Source organism: Apodemus sylvaticus, chromosome 2 (assembly GCF_947179515.1).
Source record: "Apodemus sylvaticus chromosome 2, mApoSyl1.1, whole genome shotgun sequence".
NCBI classification, from domain to species: domain Eukaryota; kingdom Metazoa; phylum Chordata; class Mammalia; order Rodentia; family Muridae; genus Apodemus; species Apodemus sylvaticus.
The window spans coordinates 33,553,753-33,562,105 of NC_067473.1; positions in this window are offsets into that span (position 1 = coordinate 33,553,753).

Below are 8,353 nucleotides of genomic sequence, written 5' to 3' on the forward strand. Positions count from 1 at the left end.
AGATTATATAGGTCCTTCAACAGGAAATTAAAACAATGCCTTAAAAAAAATCCAAGGAAACACAAAGGATTGGAGGAGATTAGTAAATCTCTTGAAGAAAACCAAGAAAATAGGAACAGTTGAAGGAAACTAAAACTGTTGAAGACCTGAAAATGAAACCAGACACAATAAAGAAAATATAAACTGAGGGAATTCCAGAAATTTTAAGAGGGACTAGAGAGGCAAGTATCACCTATGGAAAAAATGATATGGAAGGGAGAATCTCAGGCATTAAAGGTGAAATGAATCCAAAGAAGAAACAGATACTTGAGCCAAAGAGAATGTTAAGTATAAAAATAAGTAGGTAAATAAATAAACTAAAAACAATGCCTGCAAAAGAAAACATCCAATAAATCTGGTGCACTAAGAAAAGGAAAAATTGAAGAATAATATGTATAGAAGAAGCAGAAGACATCCATGCCCAAAATACTACCAAATAGAACTAGGAGAACCCTGAGTCAGAACCACGAAACCAAGTCGCCAAGATAGATTTTTTAAAAAATGTTATGATACCTTCAAATGGACATAATGTAACTATTTTAATTTCCAAGAAACATTCAGTTATATTCTCCCTGTAGAATTATTGATTTCTAATGAATGTCTTAGGATTTAAAATTGAATATATAGTTATGAATGTTTTCAGCATAATTACAAACTAAACATAATTGTTTAAATATCCTTCTACATATTAATGCTCAAGAAGGACTTTTGATTTCTTGGTAAAACTCTTGTCAGTGCTATAATGATTCCATTTGGTAGATTTTTACTATGGCTTTTCAGTTGTTATAATAGGTTTTATTGTCTGGAATTTTAAGTGGGTAAGTTATCCAAATCTAAACTCAAATGTACTTCCTTTGAGTGAAAGATCTGGGAGATGTTTAAGCAAAATAAGTGAGTGGGTGGATTTGATCAAAACATGTTATATACACGCATAAAGTTCTCAAAGGACAAAAAGCATATATTCAACAAATCTCCCTCTAACAAATAAAGTCAGAAGATTTGTATGTTAATCAGCCCAAATTATTTGTCTTAATATAATGTTTATTTAAAAATATTATTCTGTTTTTCATTATTTTTGATAAAATATAAAGTGGTATTTTCTTAATTAGTTTATTTTAGAGATAGTTTAATGTTCATACATTTAAATACAACCTTTTAAAATGATGATTTTACATTCACAACTTTAATTAATGTGTTTATATTTATATTGTTTATGGTTAGTAGTTTTATATATACATTCATATCTTTAAAATATAAACATCAAAAGAAATAGTGCCTTTATCCCCCAGTATTTATAGATAGGAGGAGAACAGGGACCTCCTAGAAAGGTCCTTGATTGAAGTCATAGCCTGCCATTAAATTGTGAGTTTATTTTTTTCTACCTAATTCATTAACACAGATGTTCATCATAATCATTAACTGCATTAGGATGAGCTACATACTATCAAGTCTTTTTACCTGATAACTAGTTATTTATCTATCACAAAGCATACATCTAATGAATGCTATCTTCTTTTCCACATAAAAATATAAGGTCTATATGCTTGTCTACCTATCATTCATATATATATATATATATATATATATATATATATATATATATATATATATATATATATAAAATCATCTATCTATGACCATTGTCCTATCAAAACCATTTTACACATACATACATATTACACACACATACATACAATGGCCTAATGCTTGCTACTACCAACGCTACCTCCTATCCGGAAGTTGTCAATATTTGTTTTAGAATATCATCAGGGATATCCTCTCCACAAGTTTCCACTAGCAAAAGATTTTATGTAGCTTGAAGTAAGTGCGCCAACTTTTGAGCCATCAATTGTTGAAAGATATGTTTATGCAGAGCATCTAATAATGACAAATGGCCTACTCTTTCACAATGATGACAGAAAGAATTAAGACATCACAGTTTTCATTATTTAGCAGTTTTATCCCCAGAGCAGTTGTTAATATTCACCATAGGCATCCATATCAGCACATCAATATTGGTTCTTGAGATAAAATGTATTTCAGAGATTTTTCTCACTTTATGCTCACTTATCTGAAGGAGACATCTGGTCCCCCTCATCTCTGTACAAGAATATTACTCCTATTATTTGGCACATATCCTCATTACTTATGTCTGCACAGCCTCATATTCTAATTCCAACTTTCTTGGGGATGTGGTTTCACAAGTGAGAGGTACAAAAAACATGTATTCTTACAGCCATGATAAGGCTTATTTATTATTTGGTTTCTATGAGATGAGAAGAAACATAGATATACTAGGAAACCTGCACTTTTGATTTGTAAGAGACATACAGAAAATCTTTTAGCAATTGTAAGCCACCAAGAATCTCAACCCTAGTTTTTATAAGAAGCAGCAGAAGACAATAAATTGTACTTGTGAATATGTTTAATAAAATTCGAGTTGTAAAACAGGTAGAAAGCATGATTAAGGATAGAGGGTATTGTGTATTGATGATACATTAGGAAACAGACAAAAGTGCATTAAAGATTTCAATGGAAATTTGAGATAAAACCATAACTATATTCTTTTAACTCTTGCTTCCAATCAAGAGGAACTGCATTTGGAGAGGTAGCCACCATGTGTGTAGCACAGCAGGGTCCTTAAGCTCTGGAAAACATATTTTTGATGTTTCAGAAAGAAGGAAAGGAAGAAGGATAGAACTTAACAATACTACGTTGAAAATGTATAACAACCTTGAAGTAATGATGGTAATACAAATTAGGGGTATATAGTTTTGATAAATGTATGGATATTTACAACTTCTTTAGGGAGGTAAAGCCTCTACAAAGTTTTGTATTGTAATTCTCATTTGCTTAATCCTTAAAAATTTATTCCTTCTATAGATTAAACTTCTAAGAATTGGAAACAAGAATATAATGATTTTCTTTATATTCTCTCTGTGCCTGTCTCTCCCTCTTCCTCCTCTGTCTCTGTCTCCATCTCTGTCTCTGTCTTGTTCAAAGACCCATGAAACTACCTATGGTACTATATATATTCTGATCATCTTCCTACTTGAAGGACCAATCCTGGTGGAGGACCACTGCTGAGAATCTCTCTCTCCTAATGAAGCTTATTCTGAACAGCTATTTTGAATGTTCTCCTTTTTACCTTAAGTTGCAATGATTTGGTTAATTAGAGAGGGAAGTATAGTAAAATTCTGTTTATCATATTTTCCCTGTCTTTTTCACTTTTTGCATATGTAGGAAAATGATTTCTAATAATTCCTGAGTCCCTTTTCTCTAATCAGAAGGAAATATGGTCTAAATTTTATCAATGAAATCAACTAGATTACAAACAAGTTGTTTTAACATTGTAACAGCAAAGTTCACATAATTATCTTTGCTGTTTCTGCACATATCAGAAAAGATACAAGTAACTTCTACATTTCTATTTCTTTTCTTCATACTTCAACTATTCCACAGTCTAAGTCTGATGAAAAAAGAAAATGAATGGCCCATGACTTGACTCAAGATTCTTGTATCAATGACAATCTGTCCCTTCTAAAGAAGCATGCTGTGCTCATAAAATTAATCTTATACATTAGTTCAGAGTAATAGAGAGCAATATCCGTACAACTCCCTCAAGGAGATGCCTTCTACTTCCTCTGCAAAGGGTCCTGCAGGACTGGAGAGATTTGAGAAAAGGTTATACAATTCATAAAGATAACATCAGAGTTCCCAAACCAGAATTTCTGTAATCTTTGTTTCTTGTCTTACAAAGACAAGAAACTTAGTCTTTCATTTTCCTACTTCTTATTTAAACTGACTCATAAAACAGAGTTTTGGAAATGCTTGAAGTTAAACAGAATCTCCTGTTACCTAGCCACATATTCAACGAATAGAATTTCCATTCTTTTTACGCTTTTCCTCTCATTCTCTCCCTCTCCCTATCTCTCCCTCTTCTTTTCCTCCTTCCACTCTTTTTTCTATTGCTACCCTGATACTTGTCCTCCTACTTACAATTTAAATAGCAATGTTTATTTGCATTGCCTGTTATTGATAATATACAGATAATGAGGCTTTGCCCATTTGGTCCACAAATATATCACTACCTACCTTGTAAAGTGGGGAGGACCTACCAGGATATATCATTGGCATTCACTACACCCCTGGAAAGTTTTAGCCCTTTAGCCTTTACAACACTTAAGTAAAACTAAAGCGCTTCAATAGCATAAAAATCATAGTATTAAAATTAATCAACTTATATATCTTAATTATTGATAACATGAGCTCCTTTGGGGGAGGAATTTCATATTTTTCTAGGTCCACAACTCCTAGCATAGTATGTGCCCACGACATGCAATTAGCAAACAAGAAGGGGAAGAATATGTGGGTTGAAAATAGGAAGTAAAACGGTGGTGTTCTTAATACCTTCTTAAATAAAATAGGAATAGGTGAATTGAACTGAGTATGTGGAAATCATTTAATGAACCATATTAGAGAGCGTAATATTTAGACATATTTTAATCTTTGTACCAGAAAGTAGGTAGGTTTTATTCCAATGTTCTATTCTAAACTTAAATGTGCCTTTAAAAAAATAAACTCAGTATGCAATTATGCTCATAGAAAGATAATTTTATTTCAGGTAGTCAAATAATAAAATGGTGGAGTGGGGAATAAGCAAAAGCTGGGTTTTTTTAATCTTTCTCATAAAGCAGCCTAGACTGCTAATGACTGGAACTTCCTCTGAAACTATTCATCAGGGATAAAGCATCCAGAATAAAGTGAAGAAAAGTAACTATATGTGCTCACAGCCAACCATTGGACTGAGCACAGGGTCCCCATTGGAGGAGTTGAAAGGATTGAAGGATCTGAAGGGGTTTGCAATTCAAGAGGAAGAACAACATCAACCAATAAGACTGACACCCCCAGAGCTCCCAGGGACTAAACCATCAACCAACCAAAGAGTACAAAGAATACAAAAGAACCAGGAGGGGTGAAGAAGTGAGTGGGATGTAAAATGAATGAATAAGTAAGTAAGTAAACAAATAAATAAATAAGAAAAACTAACAAACAAATATAACATAGCTACTTAACCAAGTAGAAAAAGCTGAGAATTGAAGTGCCTTAAAACCTTACCATTGGTAAGGAGATCCTAACTTCCAGAATACACCTGCAATACAGGGATTTTCAGTGTACTTAAAGCATTTCAGGTTGTTCATGGCTCTTTTAAGAGTCTACCTGCTATATCTCTTTGAAATCTAGCAATTGAAAGGGAGCCTTAAATGAGCATATGATCACCTTTTGCTATCATCTTCCTCTGTTCAGGGAAATGGTACTGACCTACAGTTTCTCATTTTTTTCCTGAAAGGTTTATAGTATTTGTCCAGAGATTCTATGCTAACTCCATTCTTTAAATAGTCTTCAAGTGAGAATGTTTGGTTAGGGGAGAATTTGTAAGACTTTTGCCAGTCTGTCCAAGTGTGCAGACATAGCAACAGCCTGCTCTTCTCAAACCTGTTTCCTTACATGATTAAACCAATTCTCCTTCACTTCACTGGGAGGACTTAGCTTACCTATTGGAAACCCCAATTTTCAAAGCCCTAGGAAAGGACTGACTTACTGCCTGGGCATGACAAAACTCATCATTTGTCAGTATCAAAAAAAAAAAAAACACAAAGGAAAAATGTTCTTTCCTCCCTATCAGTGAAGGTTTCTCCCATCTCAGATCAGATCAGACAAATCACTTTGCTCCCAGTTCCTAACTGGAAGGGGCATGAGTGCATGCCTCAGGTCCCATCCTCCCCAGCTGCTGCTATCTATCAAGCTTTTAACTAGTCTGCATCTGGAAGCTGATGGGGTAGGCAATTAGTAGTCCTCTGAGATGCTAAATGGGTGTGTGAGTACTTCACAGCTGCCCTAACCTCAGCTTTCTTTGGTGTTAGAATCCCATTCATCTCTCACTGCTACTGAGACCTGACAACTGCTACAATCATGAATTTAAAAGAGTGTACCATCTGAAAATCACTATGCACATTTGTCGACATATCCTATATAGGATGGAATAAGTGGGTGAAAATGTGGGCTTAAATGTACAACTAAGATGTGGAGGAGCTAAGCCCCATATGTAGCATTTCAACATTACCAGCTGTTTGTCAAAGGGGTGAATTCAATCTTGCTTGTTTAAAAAAAATAGCAAAAATTTGAACATCTTAACTCTCAGTGAACTACTACAACTAAACTAAGAAACTGGAGAAAGAAAATCTGAGAATTTCTCAGAAACTTTGACTGAGGCTATTTTTGAAGTTTCACTGTTGCATAAAGTGACAGGATACCAGGAAGAATGAAAATCTTATCTACTGTGAAGAAAATATCACAGAATTAAATAAAAATGGAAGAAAATATTTTCCAAATCAAAATCATAATTTTTTTATAATCAAAGTGTGTGAGGTATTAAATAAGAATTACCAATAGACCTGATAAAGCCTTTAAAAGAGCAATAATTAGATAGAAACAGAAGTACAGTAATAAAATAACAATTTTAGTAGGTTATAAACTACAGATAATATTAAGTAGAAGTCATAGAACTGAATAATATATTAACCAAACTGAAAATTTCAATAGCATGTTCAACAACAAAGTATATAAAGCAGAAAAGCTCATAATATGCTATTAGAAAATATGTGCCACTGGACAGAAGTCCAGTAGTATTAAAGAACAAGGCACAAGGACACAGAAAAGGAGTCTCTTTGCTAAGTAAAAAAAGTAGCATTCCTCATGATAGGAAAGAGATTATTCTTTCTCCTGTTCAGGAATCATAATAGAAACTACAGTCAAGTATGTAAAATCATATGATAAGCTGTCTCCTGTATTCCAGAACCATGTGTGGTTTATGAGTAGGGCTTCTAAGAGAGTCAATGAGTATTCTTTTAGAAAGCTATGACTTGTAACCCGTCCCACGGGGTCAGTTATTCCAGGGTTCCGAAGGGGTGCTACCTGCGGGTCAAAAGGGGGGTAGAGAAGGAGGGAGGCCAAGCACCAAGAATGACAAGCCAATCTGAGTTGTGTCAAAGCCTCGTTTAATGTTCTGGGGTACACAGGTTTTAAGGCTTTCAGGAGAGGCGTACCCCAAGGCAAGGACAAAGGAAGGAAGAGCAATCCTAGCAGTTTAGCAGGAAGAGATAAGGGTCCTCCGGTGGAGACTACAGGTGTTTGCACAGGCCGGAGCCTGCCGCAGTTATCTCAGGACTTCCTTCCACCGCAATTACCGGAGTCGGTGGGTGATGGTGCAGGCAGGATCATTCTGTAGTTATCTTCGAGACAATGACTAAACCAATGCCCACGGGAGAGGCTCTAGTTAATTGTTCTTATATTTTAGCAGTCACCACCTTAGGGCCATGAGTAAGCAATAGTCCGAATAGCTCAGGATGGCTTCCCACAATGACTTATTATCCAAATGGAAAAACAAACAAGCAAATATACAAACATGAGAATAGATACAAGTAGACAATATATAGAACCTTATGATGTATATTTGGTTATTTAAACTGAGAACCTAAGAAAATGCCATGCCTATATCAATTTGTTATCTGTGACAGATGGGATGGCTATTTTGATATATGTGGCAAAAATATGAATGGATTAAAAGCAACAAAGGAATATGGAGGATTTTTGGCAATAGTATCAATGACAATTAATTAATTTCATGTTAAAACTAACTTTATGATTTCCTCCATAGAACAAGCATCCAAACAAAATCTTCTCAGCCAAATTTTAACCTAGTATATGAACAGAACAAAAGATACACCAAAATCCTGAAGACCACACCCGTCATTGGTAGATCCAGCACCACGGGTTACTTATCTCTTGGACTATTAAAAATTACACTATCTTCAAATGACCCTCTTGTGATAGGATCAGAGTTGAGATATCCTGTAGCATTGGAAAGATCACATTTAATAGGAAGAATTAATCAGATCAAATCTGGCATATTGATTACGTTGGTACTTTAACTTAATTCCAAAATGTTAATACAATTGTGTGACAGTCAATACCCATTTTGTATATGTGATTACAGGACTGTGTGGGTACCATTAAGACTCTTCAAACTGTTATGCTATGCTATGGTCACCTTGTTCAAGTCCAGAAATACAACAGAATTCATTTCAAAAATAATACCCATGGGAGGAGATAAAAAAGTGTGGAGCAGAGACTGAAGGAAAGAACATCCAGAGACTTCCCTACCTAGGGATCCATCCCATATATATAGGCTCATATCGAATATATATATATATATATATATATATATAGGCTTATATCGAATAAAAAAAAAGAA